The 26,800-nt window shown below is 40.1% G+C and overlaps 1 protein-coding gene and 1 pseudogene across 1 annotated transcript in view; both read right to left on the bottom strand.

Moving 5' to 3' along the window:
* LOC124262543 (aplysianin-A-like) overlaps positions 1–26,800 on the bottom strand; it is a 42,415-nt gene that overhangs the window by 11,420 nt on the left and 4,195 nt on the right. The window lies entirely within an intron of this gene.
* On the bottom strand, positions 613–25,225 carry LOC124262542 (annotated as a pseudogene).

Below are 26,800 nucleotides of genomic sequence, written 5' to 3'. Positions count from 1 at the left end.
TTCTGAAGACGAACCAATTGTAACGGATCTTTCCACTGCATCATTATCCAATTCCGATGCCAGTAGTACACAACATCGCTGGCAACTGGAAATAGGTTCTCAAAACTCTGAACACAGTATTTATACATACATTTCAGTACGTGATGCCAGCTTCACCTCACATAATAGCTGACAAACCAACAAGGTCAAAACCTGCTTTAGTTAACCCTGGCATTGTGTGTTTAATGGTTAGTTAAACAGTATCATCATGCCAAGTTGTTGTGAGAGACAAGCCCGAGCAGGGCCAGTCCAAGACAGTTACCCTTTGGTGGAACCAGCAGGCTCTCAGACACTGAGATTCAAACCCAATAACTACTACTTCCTGGTACTAGGAAGGGAAACAACTCCAAGAAAACAAGATGGTGCCAGAGAGCTGTTTGTTTGTAAATTCCTTCTTAATTTATTGAACTAATTTAAATCCTGGTTAGTCTTGTCACGGTGCATAATGGTCACCCAGACCCCTCATCATCATCCTGATGACCAGTGGATGTCCGCATCTCAGTGCCTCCAACCCGACATCATGTCCAGATCCACCATCTGCTTGGTTCCAGGAAGCCACGGAACATGGAGCCATCAGCCAGCCATCTGGCTCCATAGCCTGAAACATCACACAACACTCTCATAAGCCAATACACCCTCTACGTTGTCATTTAGGTTGATGAAGACAAAAAACCCTGGTGATTAGGTGCCTGACTCTGAGCGTGGGTTTGAATGCACGATGGAACTCAACCTAACAGAGTACAAGAATCTGTATTTTACTGAGAAAGCGTATACCCAAAAATAACATGTGTTACCTTTGACCACTTTCAAAATTTCATTTTGTGTCATAAAAATTCATTGTAGTGGTAAACTTAATATTATGCTTGATGTGACAACTTACCTTCCCTCTTGTCTCATTTCCACTATAATGACATCATGCTGAAAGAAGGATAGTGAGTGAGTCAACAATAACACATAAAGCTTGTTGCTATGACAGTCGTCCGCTACACTTCATCATGTAGGGTGAAGTACTAGTAACATAAGCAACATCCTCTGATTCGTTATGATGACCGCGTCGGTCATCCAGAGTGTCACCACTGAAATTGCTGGGGACACATGCCAACACAATTCCCCATGTTGGTGAGGGCATTGGTGCAGCTGGTCAGGGCGAGGTCAGAGGGTGAGGTCTTATGTCTCTGGCCAATATTCCAGGAATTATACGGTGGGGCAGACCAAATATGGTACATCATTATGTTAGCATATTTTTGGCTACCTGATTGGTCTAGAGGCGGTCATGTGACCGGCGCACAGAGTGGCATATTGACTCTAACCCAGGTCCCACCAAAAGTCATATCAAGTCATATACTTGAGTTACTAAAAATAGATTTTGACGTCAAGCTATGACATCATCCTATTGTTTACATGTCACAGTATTGTTAACATAACATTATTAGTTTGTAGCGAAAATAAAATTACTTTTCTTGACTAAATGGACATGTTTTTTTGTTTTTAGAAGCTATTTTTTGGTCATTACATAATAAAACAATTATGGACTGGTGAATTCGGTCAATACCTGTTTTATAGACCAGCAAAAGCAATAATATTGACCAAGGGCGAAGGTTTTATGGACCTTGAAAAGCAATATTGCTTTTCGTGAGGATCCATAAAACAGGTATTGACCTCATCACCAGTCTATGATTGTATCCTGTACCCTTGTGACAAATGCAAACTGTTCCTCAAAATATTTACATTCAAACTACACACACCTCTTTTCGAAAAGGCTGTGTCCTCACTTACATTATGAATAACAGAGCCCTGACAAAACAAACCAGTGATTGATGTGATGAGCAGCAATTCATTAGACACATGACACATTACAACCAACCAGTGCTCGGTGCCCACTGAACCATATGATTTCATTGTGGACCTATGAAGACTTGTCGACAGTTAAACAACCATACACAAGTTGCCGGGACTCACCGCAGCCAGTGGATGTTGATCCAGGTAGCATTGTCCATGATCTTGTTCAGTGTCTTCAGGGCTATGTGCTCGTTCTTGTCCATCTCAGCTGAAACACAAACCAGGTCGAACGTTATGAGTCAGTATGACTCATGGAAATGAGTAAGGAAAAGGATCATTGTAGGAGTCAGATTGAAATCTGCATGAGCTATCAGCTATTGAAATCTATACTTCTGCAAGCTACTGATGTGTGTCAACCATATATCGTCCTGCAATCTACTGATGTCACATGTCAACCATATACCTCTGCAAGCTACTGATGTCTGTCAACCATATCGCTACTTTTGATGTCTGGCAACCTGTAAGCTACTGTTGTCTGGCAACCATATACGCCTGCAAGCTACTGATGTCTGGCAACCTACTGATTATTATTGTCAACCATATATCGTCTGTCAGCATAGCTGACTGTCTGGCAACCATATATCGTCTGTAAGCTACTGTTGTCTGGCAACCATATATCGCCTGTCTGCAAAGCTACTGATGTCTGTCAACCATATACGCCTGCAAGCTACTGATGTCTGTCAACCATATACAAGCTTCTGTTATCGTCTATCGTCCTGTAAGCTACTGTTGTCTGTGTCTGTCAACCATATCGCCTGCAAGCTACTGATGTCTGGCAACCATATACATCTGCAAGCTATTGATGTCTGGCAATCATATATCGTCTGCAAGCTACTGTTGTCTGTCAACCATATACTGTCTGTAAGCTACTGATGTCTGTCAGTTGTATACATCTGTCGGTCTACGACCTTGTCTGTAGGGTATACTCACTCCCAGTGCTGGTGCCCCACCAGGAGTTGCTGTTGTCTCGGTGGAAGTGCTTGGCCAGTGCTCGCCCCACCCACAGCTAGCGGCCCAGTGCTATGGAAGTTAGGCCTGACAAATAGAAACAGTATCCTAATTCGCTCTTTATATCAACATGTGCATACAGATACCAAACTGACACCTCAGGGGCAGATGTCTGGTGACAATGTGCAGCCATCGTATTTAGAGAAACTTGCTCTTATAAAATTTTCTGAGAAAACAGACAGGTTTTGTCTGTTTCTCCTTAGTTTGAATGGCCAAATACTATCATGCTTTGAATTCTCTGTTGAAACAATTAACTCTGAGTTGTTCCAGTTCATTGTGTCTTGGTTGTACTATTAGACCTAAGAGCAGATTGTAAATATTCATCTCTGGAGAAGACAAACATGTGATGTATACTGAGCCAGGAGTTGTAGCAACAGGGCATATTGACATTCAACCATATCATTGAGCTCTACCTACATATACCATGCAGTTAACTATCGTGATTACACAGGTAGCGCAAATCAGCTTACGAGTGTTTCTCCTTGAAGGATTTGATTAACTTCTCTTTGGATACCGGCCATATTTCCTTAGTTCCAACCGTCTTCCTGATTCCAAACAGGTCCAAAATGCCACGCTTTCCCAACAACTGAAGCAAAGATGACACCATCAGGCGCTGACAGTACTTTATTTGGCGATAAAGTTCACCTTTTTGCATTACATCACACTGAAATGACACCATACTTGTCTGTCCCCCCTTGTAATCAAACGTATCCTTGGTAACCAATGTCATGATGCATGTCAGGTGTCATCGTCTCGTAGAGCCTCCTACAGTAAACTACTGTGTAGCACCCTGTTTCCTGCCTTGCAGATGCTTCACTTGGCTAACATCAAAGGTGGAAACATTACGTTTAACTTTTTTCAACGGATAAATGTCTCAGCTTGAATCACAATTAACCAGTGACACGGCAATGTTCGCTGACTGAGCCTATGTCCACAGTCCCACAGTGCATCTGTGGAATGTCGAGTGACTTTATCTGGATTTACTGTTCAAACCTTACGTTGGTAGTAGAAGTGCGACGTTCACAATTCCCAATGTGGCTTACGATAATCACAGCAGTAACTAAAATAATATACTGTCCGTTTGAGTCAGAAACGGACCGATGAATTGCAAATTTGATCATTGTAACCGAAAGGGTTAATTTGTGTGATTTTGACACGACCCCTACCTGCTTCGCATCACCCTCACAATGTTTGTGTTCCAAAACATTTGTCAGTACCCTTGCTGATACTCCTAAAGCTTTTGCTGCCTGCTTACGGAATTTATTAATGGCATAAAATGGTTTGCCCCTTCCGGCTTCAGCACGGAAAAAATTGTACACTTTAATCATCAACTGTGTCACGTCAGCTTTCAACTTCATTTTTCATCAGGCATGTGTATCCTGTGCACGACGCGATAGTGGCTGTTCCGTTTATGCGGTTTCACCCCGACGCGACAGATAACAACTTTTGCGTTTTCAATGATGATAGTTTCTTAAACAACTTTTTTGGTGGAGTCCGGAAAATTTTCAAATATAAGAAAGCTGTTGGGTATTAGTAAATGATAAACATGTGTACTATTTATATTTATGTGGCAATTTTGTACAATGATCAAATTTGCAATTCATTGGTCCGTTTCTGACTCAAACGGACTGTAGAGAAGACGTTTAATCCGAACGTAAGCCGTCTTCAAACTGTTTATCATTTGTTTTTTTATGGCCACGTGTGTCTTAACGTAGGGGCAGACATGTCACTGGAAGAGCCCGCAAGTTAGCCCTGATTGAGGATTGTTAATTTAGGTCCCCCACACCATTGCTTTACTGTTTGTTTTCTGCCTAGATTAATCTGTGTGTATTAAATTTGGCATCTAAGAAAAGAAATACAGTTCCCTCTACCACCACCTATAGTGTAATAAAGTAGCTTTGCCCTGAACCATTATAACGTTAAAGCACTCGGACGCAAGCGTCCTCGTAGTTTAACTATAATAGTTCAGGGCGAAAGTGTACTTTATTACACTATACACATGGGGGTAGAGCCAACTGTATTACTTAGATACTGGTGACCAGTACCGACCATTACTGACCAGGAGGACCTCTCGGATCCTGTACTTGATCTCCTCCCGTCCCCACATCGTCCACAGTGTCTTCAGGCCCTCCAGCAGGGGAGTGATGGAGGCGATCACGGCGTTCCTGAAACATATCCTTGTGTCATTCCTCGCTGTGTCAGGAATGGAATAGGTTCAGTGTGACAGGAAGGAGCAGTGCTTACTGTTCTGACAGGTACCACTTTCAAGTACCCAGCTACGAAATAACACTTATCAGAGGGGTACACAAAGTCCGCAGTCTAGACTACCAGTTGTCTGACTTCCATTTTTTGTGGAAGCCGCGGTGGCTGAGCGGTCTTGGCGTCTGACTTTGTGAGCTGGCGATTAGGTGCCTGACTCTGAGGGTGTGGGTTCGAATCCCGGATGGGACTCAACCCAATAAAAGTACTAGAATCTGTACTTTACAAAGAAAGTGTAATCCCAGATATAACATGTGTTACGGGTACCCAGCTGCTTTAATCTTTCGTACCTTGCATCACCGTTGAAAATATGTGCCAGTCTAAATGTCCAAGACACCCTCTATTTATCTGGTACAGTTAACATTATTACCAAAGGTATTACTGGTGTTGTTTATTGGTATGTTGATTTCTTGATGAAATATAGTACTTGATTATACAGTGAGTGGGATTGTGATTGTGATCGGATATTAATATATCCCAGAAAACTTGCAACAGTTACTCCACACATAGTTTAACTGTACACTTCATCCACCAGCTAAACTTACTCTCATGTGGGTTTAGTTCCACAAAGTGTTAAGTGATTGTATCTCCCATACTTCAACATGTCACAGCCATTGTTGTATTACTGTAGTTTGTGGATCAGGGCTAGTGAAGTCTTTACTGTTCCGTCAATCATAAATGAAAACATGACTGACAACTTTAATAGGACTTGCCAGTCCAGTTGTCCCACTGGAATTTATCAGAATCTTAAACACTGCTGGTATGCATAGTACATGCGATAATGTGCTAGGCACCATTATTAGACTTAATGTTGTTCCTGGTTTCCAGTTTGGTCTACTGATAATGTGACCAGGGCCTTTATTCTCGAAACGTTCGTAGCCCTAATAATTCTTAACTTTGATTGTAGCCAAAGTGTTAAGAATGGGCTTAAGAGGTTTGTAGGGCTACGAATGTTTCGAGAATAGCTAGCCAGGGCTACAAGAATTTGTACATCTGTTAGAACAGCATGTGGTGTTAAAAGGTCCCCACCCCCCAACATGACCAAAACAGCGAAATGTGTTCCTAAAAAGCTACTCTGGTTTCTGTAAGCAATAGCTCATAGATATATGTCATGTGAATGTTTAAACATGTGTAAAATGATATTCTGTGAATTTACTCATTTCATGTTGTTACACACATACCTTGACTCTGCATAGGTTTTCTCATCCAGCAAGTCATACTTGGGCAGATTCAGGGCAGGGCAATATCTGTAAAATACATTTTTTAATACAAGTGCTGTGTTAATTTATCCATACAGTCTAAGGGACAAAAGACAAATTGAAACTGAAATTACAGAATATGTTTTTGAACTTATAACAACACTTATTTTGGCCAGCTCTCTTTTACAATTAGGTGAAGTGAAGTATTACCCCTATTCATATAATATGGAAAATAATATCATGTATTATGTTGATATTGGCAATTGGTTATCTGGAAATTTTTGGCAATTTTACTTCCATTATGGTCTGATCTACACTACCAGCTTGCCTTTGGTAGTAGTACTGATCTGGAAATGCAATTAAGTATATTTATATTAGACCAAACATTTTGTGGTTATAGCCCGGGAAAGCCACATTTAAGAAAGAGTTTAAAATGGTGTGGCTCAACTGGCAATGGGCATGGTTGAGTGATCGTGTGAATGTGGCTCTCCGGCAATGCGCTATTAGCTAATCCATGTTACCGTAAATAATAGGCATGAAATAATGAAATATTCATTATGTAAAATCTAGAAATCTAGTTGAATTGTTCGTGGAGAAAAGTCCAGATCATGCAAGCTTGCTGCCTCGCGTAGGTTCTCAAACACCGTATACAAATTATTTATGATTATACAACCAATTATTTCTTTGAAGCATTTTAACTTAGTTAACATTAACTTAATTCAATGTTTTATCCTTTTCTGATAACTGTTTCAGATAGATCTATTGTTGCCTCAGTTATTTTGTTTACATTAATGCTAAAAACTAACAACAAAAAACAATTTAGAAATATGAACATTTATTGCATAAATATACTTATAAACAGCCCCATGTGTGATGCCTAACACCTCTTTACACTTCAATTTCAGTCCTTTGTGATCTATGGTGACTCTTATTTGAAAAAACGGTATTGATTCCCTTACTCATTGTGGTTTTCGTGGCACCGAGGTTAGACTGTCTCACAGTCCCTGAACCACATTATTTTCCCCACTGCCAAGCTCTCTCTGCAGTGCTAAAGCCCTAAATAAAGCAAGTCTAGATTTCCTCAGGTTCTGAATCTCTGGTCTCCCTGGGGCTCCTTTTCAATTTAAATGGGCTTGTTTGTTACTATCAAAATTATATATATATTCAGAGACTAAGCATTAGTCTACACCAAGGTTTGCACTTGAAATATGGCTTTAAGCGGCAATTGGTATTTTTCAAATGTGGCTTTCTCTGGCACACACACATTTTGTAAAACCATTTAATAAAACAAAGAGGCCTAACCATGAATAGTAATGAAATGCACCAACTACAAAATTAGTGAAGAATGAAATTGTCTACAATCCTAATATTGGAAACATTTTGTAAATGTTCAAAAGGCCCCTATATGCTGGATATAAAGATGGGTTTCCATACTTCTCTCCTGCATCCATATTGTCAACATGTTGCCCAGTTCACGGTAAAAGTGGGTGGATGGGATAGCCAATAATTGTCTCCCCTTGTTCTATATTCCTTATCTTCATCCTCAGCCAGGAGAGTCTTGATTTCCTCTTCAGTCAAGAATGCATCATTTCTCAACAATTCATCTTGAAGAACCTGTAGCAAAATAACCAGGACTATTAGTATTATTACTTGTATAAACTAATGCTGATCATGGTCATTCTGCAATAGAAGCCCTGCTGAGCACAGTGAAGCTGAAGGGTTCCTTTAGTCAAGACATCAAGGTTTAGGGTCATGTCCTGGCTGTAGTGTAGGATCAATCATGGCTCTCTGTTAAAGGGGGCACTGATCAAGATCAATTTCTGTGGACTGGTTGTTGCTTTTGTTAGTGCCTTTCTCCCGTGAGTACCGGATGATATCCCAGAATTCTTGACTGGTTTGTTACCTCGGTTTACTCCCAAAAGTTAGGCGTCCCAAAAGTCATACATCCCAATTGTCAGACAAATCAATCTGTGATTACAACCTAGCCTTACCCACTGATATAATGAACCTGTCCCATACACTAACAAGATGTTTTCACATTTGTACAGAAATACTTTGAGTCAAAATGCTAATGTTGACAATTAATCTAGAGAAAACTCAAATTGTTGCTTTTAGAAGAGGTGGACCCTTAGCGAGAAATGAAATGGTTTTATAAAGGTGAGCGATGTCTTAACAGTTGATTCATATTGATATCTAGGTATTCCTTTTCATCTTCATGTAAATTCAATAAATGTATATTAGATTTATCATCTCGGGGTAAAAGGGCACTTCTAGAAGTACTGCTCCACTTATATAAATTAGATAATATTGACTATTCTGTATTTTTCAAAATATTTGATACCCAAATTCAACCAATTCTTTTGTAGGGTGCTGAAGGATGGGGTATTAATAAATTTTATAAGATTGAAGATGTACATTTAACTGCATGTAAGAAGTTCTTAAATTTTGGTCCCAAAACACCAAATGTAATTGTTTATGGTGAATGTGGACGTTACACAATGTATATAAATGCACAACGGCGTTTCATAAAATACTGGCTTAAACTTGTAAATATGCATCAACAAAGAATTAAAAAAAAGCTTATAATATGCTAATGTATTACGATAATTGTGGTTATGATAACTATGTTTCACCTGTGCGTACTTTATTTTTGTTTTCATATGGATTTGGTTATGTTTGGTTATTTCAAGGTGTTGGTAATGAATCACAGTTTCTTCAAATGTTTAAACAAGTTGCAGTTGACATGCATATACAGTCATGGAATAGTACAGTTGAAGAAAGTTCAAGGTATTAGCTGTACAGACAATTTAAAAGCCTGTTAGAGCCAGTAAGATATAAGACAAATAAGAAACACAGATATATTCTTACTATTCTTCCAACATAAACAATATAAAATAAAGTCATTGTCATTATCCATAATCTCTCCCTCTTTGTGTTTGATTAGTACATTTGGACTAGTCCATTAATTAACGTAAGGTAATAGTAATCTTCCCTGATAGCAATGTTCTGCCAATAACATTGGCCAACGTAGGGCCCAATCAGATGCCAACAATGTTGGCCCAACGGACATTGCTATCTGGGTAGTGGAGCCTCAGTGCAACCAACGATAACCTTTGTTGTTTTAACGCTGCCTAACTTTTGGGAGGACACCGTTACCTTGGCTGCACCATCTTCATGATAGTATAAGTTTTGACTGATCAACAAAGATTAAATCTTTTTTCACTCAATAATATTGAAATTTTCAAATAACGGCATCTGATGGGCATCCACCCTTCCTAATGTCCCACCGTTTAGGTTGAAGAAATTCTGCCAAGGTGGACAGTAGCCCAGTCCCCATGTCCACGCCATGGTCGAGGAGCAGGTACTGACCAGCCTGTAGCTTGGTTTCAGTAATTAGACTGTTGGCTTAGAAACATTTATCGCTTCTGGATCAGTGCCCTTTAACACTAGACCACTATATACATGTATATAGCTATGTATATAGCTTCAGCAAATCTGGTTTATATGTTGAAAGTACTGGAAGCCTGCCAGATTGAATGTCAATGTTTACAGTTTGTTTAACAAGGTAATATACTTCTACCAAAGAGCAGTTGGAATATTAGTATAAATGTGTGAAGCCAATTTCTGTTGTCCTATATGTTGTGATACTCTGGAAATATTGCTAAAACCTACATACAACAATAACTCACTATAATTTATATCAAAGCACTATAATTCATAAAATTAAACCCAGTTGACATATTTATATAAAACCAATCATGTGAAAATTTGGGTAAAAAGGTATTTTGAAAACTGAACTTTCGGTATTTTTCCAATAAACAAGGTCCAGCATTTTCATATTAGTTCGTTTTGTCAAGACTTCTGCAACATCATTTGCATGACAACGGAACTCATGTTACTCTACTTGTGTTCGATACACTTACCTCCCTTGACATACTCGTTCATGACAAAATCCTTCTTCGACATGTCTGGCGATCAACTTTGCGGCGAGTGACTGACTCTCAACACTGAGGTTACCAGTGTCGATAACAGACGACGAGATTTCAGGGTGGATTGGCAAACAAATGCTTACGCAGTAAATGTCGTGCCTGCTGTACGTTGCTTACGTATGATCATTCGAGAATGATCTGAAAACCCATCTCTTACACTATAGTTTCATCACTATTATTACACGGAGGTGTAAACACTAGTGCAAGGGAGGTAATTCTAATTTATAATGTCATAATGACAGTCGCTAAAACATGTTACGATTGCCGAGGTACTCTCTTAATCCAACGATGTGCTTTGATAAGTGAGAGTGAGTGAAATTAGTTTTACGCCGCACTCAGCAATATTCCAGCTATATGGAGGCGGTCTGTAAATAATCGAGTCTAGACCAGACAATCCAGTGATCAACAGCATGAGCATCGATCTGCGCAACTGGGAACCGATGACATGTGTCAACCAAGTCAGCAAACCTGACCACCCGATCCCGTTAGTTGCCTCTTACGACATGCATGGGTTACTGAAGTCACTTTACTTTGTACATACATTTTAGGGGAGTGTCATTCACATTGTTCATGCTTCTCCATAAAATTCATCATCATCAACACACACACAAACACACACACCAAAGCCATAAATTATGAGCGACCCAGACAGAAACCATTTACCGACATATGGTCACTGCTTTGGATAATATTTATATTACACCTTTCTAACTCCTAAATATCTTACCTTCACAGGCTGAGTAACACGCCGATAAATATGAAAATAACCAAATAAAAGTACAAACAAACCTTGCCGATGGGTTTAGAAGTTGGGCACACGAGTTTAGAAATTTCGCGAGCGCGAGACAGATTACAATATAGAACGAGTTCGAACGGACTTCACATTATGGTTATCCATAACAACTTCTTTATTTCGTCAGTGCGACGTTTCGATACAGATTCTTGTACCGTTGTCAAAAGAAAGGATACAGATAATGTTGTGCTGAAGCAAGGTGATCACTCTTGCTTGACAACGGAACACAAAATATCTATATCAAACGTCTTGCTCACGAAATAAAGAAATCCAAAGTTTATATTCTAAACTATTCCTGAAACAAATCCTTATAATGGAAATATATAATATAAAACAGAGTCGCCAGTCTCTTTTACTCGTCAAAACATATTCCGTAAAATTCCGAACGTAAAAGGCAAAGGTACAGATCACTATAAAATATAAATATATGAAATACAATTTTGTTTTGGATATATGAATTGAAATATGTATTGGTTGTAAAATATGAATGGTTTGTGTGTTCTTTTGACGGTTAGTTGAACATGTTGTGTTATAATGACAAAATGTATGGATAACAACTTCTCTTATTTCGTGAATGCTAAAGTTTGTCAATATTGTCATACGAAGAAGTCATGCTATTTCAGGCTTATCTGTTTAGGGTGGACATTAGCCAGCACAGTAACATGTGTTGCAGCCCATGTCGCTACCAGTACCAGTACTGTCAAGTTTGGTAGCTGATGTTACCAAATACGACGTGAACTTGATCAAAACGTTCTGCATGCACGACTGAAATTGGTTCCTAAAACAAAAAAGCCTCAACCCACTATTCTGTGCTTATGTGAACTGCTCTGATAAATGACTGTATCTACATGTATAAACGATGGCCTAATGTGTGGTTCCTTAGGAACACAAGATTAATTAAGGATTAATTAATCCGATTTCATTTCTCACACAAACTAATTAGTCCTAATAAGTGATGGTAGTTGTCCCAATTCTGGCAGTGCAATTTCCTTGTCCCATTTCTGGCGGTGGATTATAACACCTCCCTAATTACGTCATCTGGAGACTTTCAGTTTCGGGATAACACCCACAAGGCACCTCAATTTAGAATGCTAACGCCTTCGAACGATGTGAAGTAGCTGCGAAAGTATGTAAATGTCAATTAGCTAAGATACATAGCGTTCGCTGACAAAGAGGAACCGGGGAAATTTTCACAGGAATATAACATGCTGCTGTACATGATGCGTGAACGTGTGTGTGTGTGTGTGTGTGTGTGTGTGTGTGTGTGTGTGTGTGTGTGTGTGTGTGTGTGTGTGTGTGTGTGTGTGTGTGTGTGTGTGCGTGTGTGTGCGTGCGACTGCGTGTGCGGACCTACGGCAGTCACTTGTTATTATAACTACAGCCCGTTTGGATTCAAATGAACAATATGAATGATTTGAATAACTCGAAATAGGGATAAATGCACACAACATAAATAAATAAACCTCTGGACCCAACAGGATCTGAATATGACGTTTGCATTACCACGGAAAAGTTGTTTAAGAAACTATCGTGTAATATTGTTCTATTTTCAGGCTTTCACCGAGGGTGACAACCAGCTGGTGGAACAGCGCCGGCTGTTTCCTGACTTATAGGGGTCATGTCAATATGTCACGGATCACATTTAGCCTCGCTCATGTTATCAATCTCATAATCAGACTCGACTGTGATGTTACCTACTGTTACCACTATGGGGGAATGGTAACTTGATGCAGGTGACGTTGCAGCCAAAACATCTCGTCCCTCCACTATGGCCACGCATCGCTTCCAGATATCGACTGGTACACGACTGGAGTGATTCACGTACAAGTGTTTCAGCAACGTTTCGGAGACTGACGTTGTGTTTTGGCGTGCAACGTCACCGCTGACAATGTCCAATATCAACTCGATAGGACTGAGATCACAGTGATATGATAGGATGTTTTGAATATTTCATATAGCTGTAGCTTTGTTGCCTTTGGTGGAAATGACACATTATCGCGTTCTAGCCACGTTAACGTGTCACCTTTTCGGCTATTGAAAGTTGATGCTTTACCTGTCTGGATCTAGCACGCTGTGATAAGGGCGTTGTTCATGACAATACGTGCTTGTTCAGACAAAGCTGGGACTAACTTATCTTTCACCCACTCCAGACTGACATTACCATTCACCCACCCAGAAAGACATTACCATTCACCCACTCCAGAAAGACATTACTATTCACCCACTCCAGAAAGACATTACCATTCACCCACTCAGAAAGACATTACCACTCACCCACTCCAGAAGAGACATTACCATTCACCTATTCCAGAAAGACATTACCATTCACCCACTCTAGAAAGACATTTACCGTTCACACCACTCCAGTAAAGACATTACCATTTACCCACTCCAGTAAGACATTACCATTCACCCACTCCCAGAAAGACATTACCATTCACCTATTCCAAAAAGACATTACCATTCACCCACTCTAGAAAGACATTACCATTCATTTCCGTGTGGTAGTCACTGTTGTTCTTGGCCTTAACTCTGAAAACCGAGGCCAGGGAGAAACCCCTGACTGGCTGATCCAGCGTGTGGAGAACAATATGCCTCTCGCCTTTTCCGACAGGTAACTTTCTCCCCTGTTTCTCTGCTATCCTCACTGGAGTACCCACTGACGCCTGGCTGTGTGGGAAGCGTTCACTTCATGCCTCGTCTACAGGCTCCATATCCCTCATATAGTATATTGATGAGTACGCAGATAATGATTTCACAAACTGAACTATGTCTGGCCGTTCACATAATACAGTTTCTATTCTCGGCAGTTATATTTTTGTACCTGTAGCCAAATGTGTGTAAAAGTTGCAAAAGCGTATGTTTAGTAATTTTTATATCATGTGCTGTTTCAAGATGTTTCTGCAATGTTCTGAGGGAAACAAACATTTTATCGGTGTGTGTTTCACAATTGATAGTCTGATCTGATTTTTTTTCAAAGTTGTTTTAATTTATCTATCTTTACAAGCCTCTGAAATGTTCCCCAACTGAGGTGATCGCACATGTCAAGTTACGGCGAGTTACAACATTATTCAAGTATCCTAGAGGGTATACCAAAAGCTTTAGAGGCAAAATGAAGTTTGACAATGTTTGAGCAAGACTGACTCGATATCTACCGATCAGGACACATGACATTGCGTGTTCTATGTAGAAATGTGACTGTTATTAAGTAGGGCTGTTTCGTTATGGAACAAACAGGAAGCATTTATGTTTCATTTAGTTTTGCTCGTTTCATATTTGATAACAATTGCATTATCCATTGGCCAAAATCTGTGTGCCATCATACATTATATTTACAATATGTCACCGAAGAAAATGGTAATTATGTGCAATGACAGATGATGCAAAGGAAAATAATGACAGATGATGGAAAGGGACAATAATGACAGATGATGGAAAAGGACAATAATGACAGATGATGAAAAGGGACAATAATGACAGATGATGCAAAGGGACCATGATGACAGATGATGCAAAGGGACAATAATGACAGATGATGCAAAGGGACAATAATGACAGATGATGGAAAGGGACAATAATGACAGATGATGGAAAAGGACAATAATGAGAAATGATGCAAAGGGACCATAATGACAGATGACGTGAAAGGGACAATATTGAGCCAGATGATGCAAAGTGACAATAATGAGAAATGATGCAAAGGGACAATAATGACAGATGACGAAAGGGACAATAATGACAGATGATGGAAAAGGACAATAATGACAGATGGTGAAAAGGGACAATAATGACAGATGATGCACAAAGGGACCATAATGACAGATGACGAAAGGGACAATATTGACCCAGATGATGCAAAGGGACAATAATGAGAAATGATGCAAAGGGACAATAATGACAGATGACGAAAGGGACAATAATGACAGATGATGCAAAGGGACAATAATGACAGATGATGCAAAGGGACAATAATGACAGATGATGCAAAAAGGGACCATGATGACAGATGATGCAAAAGGAACAATAATGACAGATGATGCAAATGGACCATGATGACAGATGATGCAAAGGGACAATAATGACAGATGACGAAAAGGGACAATAATGACAGATGATGCAAAATGGACCATGATGACAGATGATGCAAAGGGACAATAATGACAGATGATACAAAGGGACCATAATGACAGATGATGCAAAGTGGACAATAATGACAGATGATGCAAGAGGCTTAAAAATAACTTTAAAGGAAACTAGATTTCCAGATTTTTGAGAAACAAAAGGGCTCCAGATCTAGTTTCTACAAGCTGACCAGGAACAACTAATAACAAAACAACAATGGGGTCATAGAGAATGCTACATTAGTCCATTTAAAAAGTAATCCATGGGGACAGTAATTTAGCAATAATTTTCAGGTTAAGGTTATGCAAAAATAATAACTGACAAAGATGATGGCAACTATGTAGCAGTGGATGTGACTATCAATGATAAAGATATATGCTTTGATTAACTTATATGGGCCTCAGAGTCAGGCATCTAATCGCCAGCACACAAGTTCAGCCGCCTAAGTCGCTCAGGGTTAGGGTTAGGTTAGGGTTAGGGTTAGGGTTAGGGTTGAGTTAGGGTTAGGGTTAGGGGTTAGGGATTGCAGGTTGAGGTTAGGGCTGAGGTTCCACAACCCGCTTTCTAAATGACATTGTGTATTCATCACATAATGTGTTCTCCAGTTCTGTAAGAAGAGATATACAAGCAAGTATTAATTCAGATCACTGAAACTGTCACTCACAATTACAGCTTCGAATATACAGAAAGGGAAGGGCTTCTGGAGTTCAATAATTCGCTGTTAGAAGGATACGAAATATGAGGAAGTTATAAAAAATGAAATGAAGTAAGCGATACCCTAAGAACAACATGAAATCAAAACATTAGAAGACGAGAAGAGTGCTTACAATCAATAATCAATTACTATAGGAAATATTACTGTTAAACATAAGAGGAGCGTCAATACTACTTTCATCTGCACGTAAACAAGAAAACGTAGCCTTGGAAGCAAGATTAGAAAATGAATTAAACCAACTTGAGGTAATCTAGGAGAACAAATTGCTGACAGGGAGGCAAAGTGTATAATGGAGCTTGCACAAATCACTTAAACTTGAATTGAACATTTTACACAAAATAAGAGTGGAGTGAAATTGCAAATGAGTTTAGTTTTACGCCGCTTTTTAGCAATATTCCAGCAACATCGGCGGGGACACCAGAAATGGGCTTTACACATTGTACTCATGTGGGGAATCGAACCCGGGTCTTCGGCGTGACGAGCAAAAAGCTTTAACCACGGGGTTAGCCCGGCGTCCTACTGAAGGTTCCTTTATAAAATCCAAAGCCAAATGGATCGAACATGATGAAAAAAAATCCATCCTAATTCTCGAAAAACAGGATGGAACAAAAGTAAAACCTCAAAGTGGAAATTATACAAGAGGTGAGAAAGTATTATATTAAATTCTACAAAAACAGGAGACTGTACACAGATTGACATTGAAGATTTATTTTCTGCAAGTTTGAGAGATGTCAAGGCTAGATTCTCAAACGTCACTCTCTTTGGAAGGTGAACTTACTTATCAAGAGGTGCTTAGAAACATTAAAATAAAAAATTAGGAGATAAACGTACTGTGTTTGGAAATTAGATGAATGTTAGACCTGAATTGATAGTCTCTAAATTACATTTGAGGCCGAACGCGTAGTAGTTTTAATAAATGTTTCATCAGCATTTCCATCACGTCTGTTGTGTTGATATTGAAATTCATGTTGGTGTAGAGGCTGAAGTAGTGCGGCGGTGTTGTATACGATGCGCAGTGATGCATACGTGAAATCAGAACTTGCATTTTCCGTCAGAATTGATACATATATTTTGTTCGTTGACGGGATCAAATTGGAGCATTTCCGTAGCCGTGGTAGAATGAAAAATGTTAAAAGAACGGGCACAAATAACTAAAGGTGCTTGGAACTAACTGGATGGTCATAGGTGGTTGTGCTAAAATTATGCGGACGCAAGGCAAGGTATGTGTCCATATCTCAAAAGCAAAACGCTAGCAACCAGCAACAGAACATAAATACGCTATGTATTTGAAAAACTGGTCTCCCATCTCCGTTTTATATACAACCTATGGTTTTGCTGCAGCTTCAACTGCTGATTTGTGCGGCTGATATTGCTGGGGTTTGCTGCACTTTTAATCTTCGCGATGGTGATGAGATACGTATAATGGCAAGATAAAAGAAAGGAATTCAAATGACGTATAAAAAATCTCTGCTGGCACAATCTGGGGATGACACTACACACTCACTTCCAGATTAGTCGAGAAGACGTATCTACGCTACAATGAACTTTATATTTTTGGCGCGGATTTACCACAGGGTTGAGAAAGTTAATGCTGAAAAACTTCAAAATTCATGGATAGGGTCAAAGAAAGGTCAAAGGTATAAACTATGTAGGATTGGAATTTTGGACACGGCACTTTGTACAAAAATAATGAAATATATGAGTTTGATGAATTTGTTAAAATATCGAATTAGAACTTCGATTTGGTATTATTTAAGCATATAAATACAAAAACATTTTGTAAAAGATTCTCAAGGACCAATATTGACATTCAACATATCAAAAATACATAAAAAATCTGGATGTAACTTATTTCATAAAATTTCGGCATGATCTTAATTTTACAAAACTTAAGACCTGAGTAAGTGGAAAACATACTTTGGAATTCAGAATGAATAAACTATAATTTGATGAAAAAAGATGTACTCCAAATGAAGTGAATTACGGTGGTTTCATTTTGAAAGCTTTACACAACATCATGTAGTGAATATGTAGTTATCTTCATGTTTTAAAGGTGGTTTATTATTACCATCGAAAGCAACTTATGGGAATTATGTAAGCGAAGACCAGTTAAAAGTTTACACATAATTTATGTAAATTCATATATTTTGTTGATACATGGGAAAAGCTATTCAAGATGGTTGAGAATTTTACAGAGAGTAAAATCCACCTTAAGAATTGAAGAGCATTCATTGTTTGGCTTTAAGGGTAAATCATGATAACAAGAATCCACTCCATTACAAAGATTTAATAGAAAATGTCACAAACTAAGCTATTCCAGCCTTTCAAAGAAATGGTCAAGGTGTGTGTGTGTGAGAGTGTGGTCTAAATCAAAACAAATATAAAGTGTGAGGAATTACGATGCCATATGTACATGTGTTTGTTGTTAATACATTTACAACAATAACTATAAGGAAAAAACTAAGTTTTGTGGATGATAAACTTTATAACTTTATTACCAATGGGTACGTTTCGATTGGCAGAATTGCTAACACCGTTATCAAAGCACTTGACTGTCCATAGAACTTAGTTTTCCTTCATCTTCGCTAACTAAAATGCCTCTCAAAGAAAGCCTGCTACAAATTTGGATTCACGCTTTTACCTTTCCAACTTCAAAGATGGAAAAAAAACAAAAATATCCAGCTATATAAAATTAAAATGCCTGAATTAAGCTTAAATGCCTAACTGTACTGGTACACCTAGGGGAGGAGAATTAGGCAGTCTGGGAGAACACCTCCTGCACAGTGGATTTGTCAAAGAGGCAGTGTTTATGTAAAGATTGTTACTTACGCTATTATGTGATCACATTTTGTCTTGCCTGTATGCGGCACAACGCCCTTCCCTCAAAGGGGTTAACTGTCAACCCGCTACCTTGATTGTTCATTTTATCTATCAAACGAATGGTGGACATCATTTTTATAGTTATCCAGGTGTGGCGATATTTATTATTATTATTATAGGATATTTATATAGCGCACATATCCACGCACTAAGGTGCATGCTCAAGACGCTGAATATTTTTCCTCGATCATTTGGATGTCGAAATCTCAACGGCACATCGCATTATCAATCTCAACTCCTGGGGGTATACCACAACTCTTAAGCCACTAGAGCGCCACCGAGTTGATAATGGCTCCCCATCCTTACGAGGTACCCATTCACAGCTTCTGGAGTGGACTGTTTATATGTTATGTGACCAACGAGACTATACACCAATGTGAAACTGGAAAACAGTTACGTGACCAGTTGCAGAAACTATCACTAGTTATTACTTCTTTGAAGGTGGCATTTTACAAGATGAGTATGATGATAAACAGGAACGATTTTTTCTGTAGATTAACTTCTACACCGAAACGTGGCATCGATTGCAATAAAGAGACATTGTCTATCCATTATAAAAACGTTTGCCTGTTCATCACTAGTTACAACTTGATTTATACATTTTTGCATATTGGAGCTGTTAAAAGACACATGGCATAGAACGCTTTCTCTGTCAGATGCGGATGTGAATGGCACATCGTTACTTTAATATTGGATAACAGTTCTGGCTACTCAGGCAAGGTAATAGCCTGGTATTATTGCACTAACTTTTAGTTAATTTTAATTATAATATTTCTATTATTTTGTTTTAGTCATTTGTGTAGCATCAACACCGATCATACCACTCTATTGTTTTCGCCGTGGAAGTTCGATGAGACAGACAACATACACAAGGTCGCACTTAATGCGCGTGTGTGTGAAATATGACTCCGCGTCACGCAATCTACCAAACGTCTAGATATATTACAGTCATATTTATGAAATTCACTAAACACAAGGTTTCGAAATGCAGCCGAAACTGCCAAAATAAAGTACTTAGGATCATACAAGACAGAAATATAAAGAGACGAATATACATTGAAGCTTCGCTTTTTCAATCCTAACATATTTTACCAGATTAGCAACCCGATTAAGAATTCCTGGGATATCAGCGTTTTCGCGGGGAAAACAATAACAAAAGCAACAACCAGTCTTGGGGAATGCTATGGATCAGTGTCTGTTTAAGTATGGGTTTTATATACGTTGTTGTCAAGAAGCAAGACTGAACTGAAGATATCCACACTTTAGCAACGGTATAAGAACCACAACATAAACGAAAAATGTCGCATCATATTATAATAAGGGAGCGTTCTACATCCATAAAGTATCTTACGCTTTCTTATTGATATTCATCAACTACTAAAACGTGACCCAGAACAGATAATTAGCAAACGGCTTCCAACAATGCGGTCAGTCAGAGACTCAGGGTCAGCCCCACCCGTAAAGTTGCCATGGAACTGCGATTTGCCCCTCGTTTCATCGGAAGTTGACTCTATTATTTACAGATGATCTAACTTTAATATCACCGACTGCTGCGTTCAGCAGATCCCCGCTAACAAAAGGCCGGGGAATTGAAACAGCATCAACGAACATTCACACAGTATTCATCGTGATGTAAATTGCTGACTGTATCTGTTTCCTGAACTAGAACTAATGGAGACCGCCTCGTCTGTTTATATCTATCTATCACACAAGGTCCGGGATACGGTTGGAATCCTCACCACCTGTGAGATGGGATACAGAACACATGGTATCATCACGGCGATAGTTCATACACACAAGGTCAGGGTACAGTTGGAATCTCACCTGTGAGATGGGATACAGGCTACATGGTATCATCACGGCGTGGTTCATACACACAAGGTCGGGATACAGTTAGAATCTTTCACCTGTGAGATGGGATACGAACATGAGTATCATCACGGCGTGGTTCATATTACACACAAGGTCAGGGAATTACAGTTGGAATCTCACCTGTGAGATGGGATACGAACACATGTAATTGTATCATCACGGCGTGGTTCATACACACAGGTCGGGGATACAGTTGGAATCTCACCTGTGGGGATTGAGTTCTAACATGAAAAGTATCATCAGACGTGGTTCATACACAAAGGGCGCTGGGGTAGCCTAGTGGTTAAAGCGTTGGCTCGTCACGCCGAGGAGCCAGAGTTCAAATTCCCCACATGGAGCTGATAATATTGAAGCCCGATTTCTGGTAATACCGCCGTGATATTTGCTGGAATATTGCTAAAAAGCGGCGTAAAACCAAACTCAGTCAGTCACCGGTCGCACACACAAAGGTCGGGATACGGTTGGAACATCACCTGTGAAGATGGGATCACGAACACATGGTATCATCACGGCATTAGTTCACATACACCCCGCAAAGGTCCGGGGTACGAAGTTGGAATCGTGCAATGAAGGGTCGCTGACACCACTTTCACTGTGGTTCCAGTATATTATGCCGACCAGCACGTATAAAGTACTGCAGCTGCATGACATGTCAGCAGACTTCCTAATCGATGAGCCAGCATCAATCGTCATTGGTGTATTGAACTTTCATAACGACTTTTCACCTGGAAATTGGCAATGTTCACTGCGGATTCCAGCGGGTTAAAGATTACTAGCAGATTGAGTGCGACTTTTACCGAACAATCTGGCAAACCCAAAACCCCACAAAGAGCAACAAACAAAACGATCCACCCAAGAAACAAAGGCAAAGTGAAATGAAATCAACGAAATGAAAAAACACAGAAACAAAACACAAAGAGAGGAATAAAACAAAATAAATGTATTGTCAGCAGCAGAAACCTGATATTGTATCACGTTCACTTTTCTTTGGCCTTCCTAATCTTGGAGATAGCAAATGAAGTTTGCCCCAATGAAAAACAAAGGCTGACAAGTGCTTACTCACGACATCAAGTGCATGTTGCCGAGAGTGGTTGCATGCCACCTTCTGTTCCTGACACCGAGGGCGTTCCGCACGTTTCACATGTTTGCTATTCTAGATTCTTTTCTCGGTGGAGTCGTACAGCTGATCATGTACTCGGTATCCAGTGAAGACTCATAATGGAACCTTTAAAGGAAGTTAGTGTAAAATTATTCAAACATACGTGCCCCTACACCGAAGAGGGTTAATAATATTATACATATGTTAATTAACGAGACACTGGCGGGCATTAAATATATTTTATTAATTCAGGCGTCAACCATTCTCCAAATCTCGCTGACCTCTGTCAGCAGAACATAACTCCGTAGCCGTGAGCAGCAAAGCGGCGCTCCAGCTGAAGCTGATCAAAGTTAGATATTGGCGAGTTGCGGCTGATCAGCGATAATTAAGTGCTGCTCAGATGTACGCACCGCTTTACTCTGGTGGCATTTGTAGAAGCGGTACAGGAGAAAATGTGAAACAATGAATGTCGTAGCACGTGTAGGAAATATGTAAAGCCTTGGTTCACTTAACGCCTGAGCATGGCAATGTCGGTATTTAACAACTAAAACCACATCTATATCTTCTTTAATTGCTTGTAAAATTATTTACATTATTATAATTCAGGGTCATTTCCTGATTAAGGCGTTTGGTCGTACACACTGCCTACTGAAGACGAAGTTTTTCCTGAAACGCACAGGTATATTAAATGTTTCCTGGTTTTAGCTGCGATAATACTTGCTAGATTTATATTGTGCAGATTAAACAGTCACCCTTCCCTAGCCTAAAATTGAGTACTCTTAGATAATGTATTACCCAGTCGTAAAGCGCAATCACGTCTTGTGTACCATGGTAACCACATGAATGCTTTGGTCCATAAGGTACTAGAATGTAACCAGTTCCACTTTAAACGTGTCTGTATGAACCGGACGGGTCGGTTTCGTTATGTTGTCCCCCCTTTCCCACAGGACCACAGGCCTTCTATTCACGTAAAAACGGTTTGTTCACATGATGCTTTTGTTTCCAGATATACCTCTATGATGGCGCCATTCATGTAAACTTGATCAACTTCAGTGTTGTTGGTGAAAAACAATACCATCGCGATAAATACAGCAAAATCGATCCTTTTGTCTTCTGCAGATAAGAGCCAATGATTCTGACAACGGACTTTGTCAGTATGTGTGAGGTGTAGAAGGTTACGTATGTTTTCCATCCCACTTATACTTTGTCACCGTCCATTACCTACGTGGATGGCAACCCTTGGTACATTTTTCTTTTAGCATAACAGGAACATGCTCTCAAATGTCTGAATAATTGTAAGATTACTCAACCTACTACTGCTACTTCACAGCCGACATTGAAGAATTAGTAGAATTTCCTTTTCTAAAAAGGTGTATCGGTGCCATTCTTCATTAACGCAGATACGACCAACGCGAGGTTGCAATCGCCAACTTGAAAGGTTTATTCATGTTTAGACAGTTACCCTTTGAGAAATGCATGAATTGGGCATCAATTACTGACTTATCAGGTTTCCATAGATAACGTTTCACAGCCAGGTCAACGGCTCGCACAGCCTCAAACGACCAGCCCTATGGATTTGTTCCGGCCACCAGAACCAGCCACATGAAGACTTCTTCATGGTTGAAGAATGGCGGCTTCAGCATATAATCCACGAGTCTCCTCCATCCTGAATCACCGAGCTTATACAGGTGCCATCCAGCTCTAAAATGGGTATGTGTCCCACAGTTGCATCGCCCCTCACCACTGTTTCAGGAATGTAGGACTCTGGAATTCTGTAAAGTTAGAAACAAGGCGGAATGCGACAGATTCGCTTACGCCGATGGATTACCCTCTGCGCCGGGCAGCTTACATATATCGTTGCGCCCAAACCGCGAGTTCCCGCCGAGAGAACGGCAGACTCGCCATAATGTCACTATAGGTGGCAGATGGATCCGGTAGCCATTGGGTGCCCTTTCGCCAGTCGTAAAGTAAACTCTGCTTGGTAGACTTGATCTTGCATGGGTGATGAATTTCTCATTCACATTGTTGAAGTCTGTCCAAGGGTAAAGAGGTGAGCAGGAGAGGGCTTTTGTGCCTGGATGGGAATAACAGCGCCTATTCGTCGACGGAAGATTCACTGCTCTGATAAAGGTGCGAAGTTCACCTTTTCACACAGTCCTTCTGTATGGCTAAGACCACTTTTCTGGCACACACATACCTGTCTGTCTGGTAGCTGCGGTGAGGGAAGATTAATGTTGGTAATGTTATTCGTCTCAAGGGTGTGTGATAGACATTATATTACAGTTTACGCTGACGCGTCTAGAGAATATCTACTAGAATATCTACTAGAAAATCAGTATAGAATAAGGTTTAGAGCCGGGAGGATCGGTGGGGGTCTGGTGGTCCGTTCTCATGAAGCTCCAATTCGCTGCTAGAATTGCGTCTCTTGGAACGCGCCAGATACCCATGATCCCGAGTTGAAACCCAGCAGTAGAGTTCGTCAACATCATACCCATGCTCGCTTATTTAAAAAAGTGCATGACTTCGGGTTTTCATTCATGATAAGCTGCTACCGCTTTGAAGTAAGACCACGAGCAATGGACATTGTGCCCGAAATGCTGCATGTCATGGATGCTACCCAATTAGTGAAACTACTAGCCTGGATATTGCGAGGTCAAGGACGTATCTGTGATTCCGAATCCCATGTGTTCCCATTTGTGGTCCTTAATAGCCATTTGGACAGCTTACCACTACTTAAAGCTTCCTTGACACAGCATGCATCTTACAGATGCAGTGATTACCAAAAGGACAATGCTTCACCAGTGTAGGTTTGTTGTAACTCAACCACGGTCCTGGTTGGGTGGAACCTCAGTCTAGCAGTTGCCAGGATCGTATATGACGACAGCTGAGTCGGTTCAAGGCGGACGGAATGTCACAGAACATGATATGAGTCTTATTTGAAAATATCATACTGACAGAATTGTTTTTAAAAATCTTTTTCTAGTCTGCTTTTATTAGCATTATTCCAACTATGCTGACAGCAGTCTGTAACGGTGAACATCAGTTCACGCTATTGCAACACGACATGTGCCTTGACATGTCGATCTCCATAGTTCGCCTCTTAAGACAACCAAACAGGAGCTGCTGAAGACCAGTTCCGGGATCGTCACGGGATTGTCTCACAGAAAACCATTAAAGACTACTTACCTTGGACTGGCCCGTACAAAGGCGCTCAACAGCCGTTTCGGCACTTGGTCCAAGCCATTCTGCCACAGTTTTCAGGTCGTCGGGGCGTTTGAATCCGTGATAAAGGTCAGGAAATCGAGTCCAATTTGAGCGCCAAATCTGCCAGTTGAAGTGATTCCATACCAAGGCATCTCGTAAATAGCTGTAAGCTTCTGCACTGGCGTAGCGACTCAGGAAGTTGTCCATGCTGGCGATAAACGATAATGTAGTATGCTAGAACATGTAACCACGTAACAATACAATGTTAGACATGTTACACGCTTTACAGCATCAATAGGTTTTAGTCAGACAGTTCTTTCAGTGGCGAGGAGGAACTGTGTGCAATGTACAATGATCAATATACACAATGAGACAGTGATTTGAATTTGTGTTGCTACGATCCGATTCGTAAACAAGTTAAAGACAATGGGACGAACAGATGGCTTGAACTTGACAGTGGGGGATTAAGTAAATTAAGTTTATCTTGATAAAATGGGTTACAGTGTATATTGATATACCTCATAGTGCCTACAGCAGTGGGTACCCGTCTCTTTGTGTATATGTGTATATTTCCGACTCTGAGGGGTAGGCCAAACCGCTCATGTTGGTGTTTTCTGTATATAACTTCCTGAAATAAGACAATATTCGATGGGTTAAAAATAAAAGCAACCTGTATTTGTTCTCTGAACAACGTTCAAAATAGAATTCTTTTTATAACTGTTTGATTGGCATTTTAGAAGTTCATGAATAATAAAATATATTCCGAAAGGTAAAATATTTTTGGATGACAGAGTCTTTATCATATCATGATATAGGTATATGTTCTTACACCGCTGTCAAGCACTCACCTGATGAAGGAGTAAGAATTAGCTCTGAAACATCTTATAGAGAATAGAAAGAAGTTGTTATCCATAAAAGCGTGTCCATCATTATATCATCACAATATAAGAGAAATATATTACCTTTCTTTATTACAGTTTCCCTATTTATATAATTACATTCCCTCACATAACATTCATAAGGTCACGTTTTAAGCAAATCTCATTCAAAATGGTTTCTAACCTGTGAAGGTCCGGGTTAGAATTGATCTTCAGTAACCCATGCTTGTCGTAAAAGGAGACTAAAGGCATCGGGTGGTCAGGCTCGCTGACGTGGTTGACACTGCGAGGTCATCGTATCCCAGTTGCGTAGATCGATGGTCATGCTGTTGATCACTGGATTGTCTCGTCCAGATTCGATTATTTACAGACCGCCGCCATATAGCTGGTATATCGCTGAGGTGTGGCGTAAAACCAAACTCACTCACTCAGTCACTCAAATGGTTTCAGTAAAGCCTAATATTACCACAGAAGGTCACCGGGCTGGAAGTCTCTCGCTGGGCCTCAGGTTGTGTATGGAGTCTTTGGTCCTCAAGTTCATCCGGCAGAAGATGACGCCCACGGAATGAGTATATAGTCTCGTTACGGTTGCCGTAGTTCAAAGGAAAGTCAACAATATTGAGTCAAGCTGTCTTGCAGTACGCACAAGAAATGTGTTCCTTGGATTCAACCTCATCGCCCTTGAAGTCCACAGTCGTGCCAGGAACAGTTGGGATCTGAGCTGTGAACATGCGACCTCAATCCTGTCGAATTACTCAAATATGGCTAGTTTCAGTCCTCCTGTTTCGTAGACGGTAGCCTGTGTATGTGCCGCCGATACCTGCACCGATGATCGCAACATCGAGACAGTCATCTTCATGGTTGTCTGCAAAAAAGACAGACTCGATATATTGGGGATTCAATC

This window comes from Haliotis rubra, unplaced genomic scaffold, assembly GCF_003918875.1.
Source record: "Haliotis rubra isolate DU_JTF1 unplaced genomic scaffold, ASM391887v1 Scf844, whole genome shotgun sequence".
In the NCBI taxonomy this organism is placed as follows: Eukaryota; Metazoa; Mollusca; class Gastropoda; order Lepetellida; family Haliotidae; genus Haliotis; species Haliotis rubra.
This window is presented reverse-complemented; position numbering and strand designations above follow the sequence as displayed.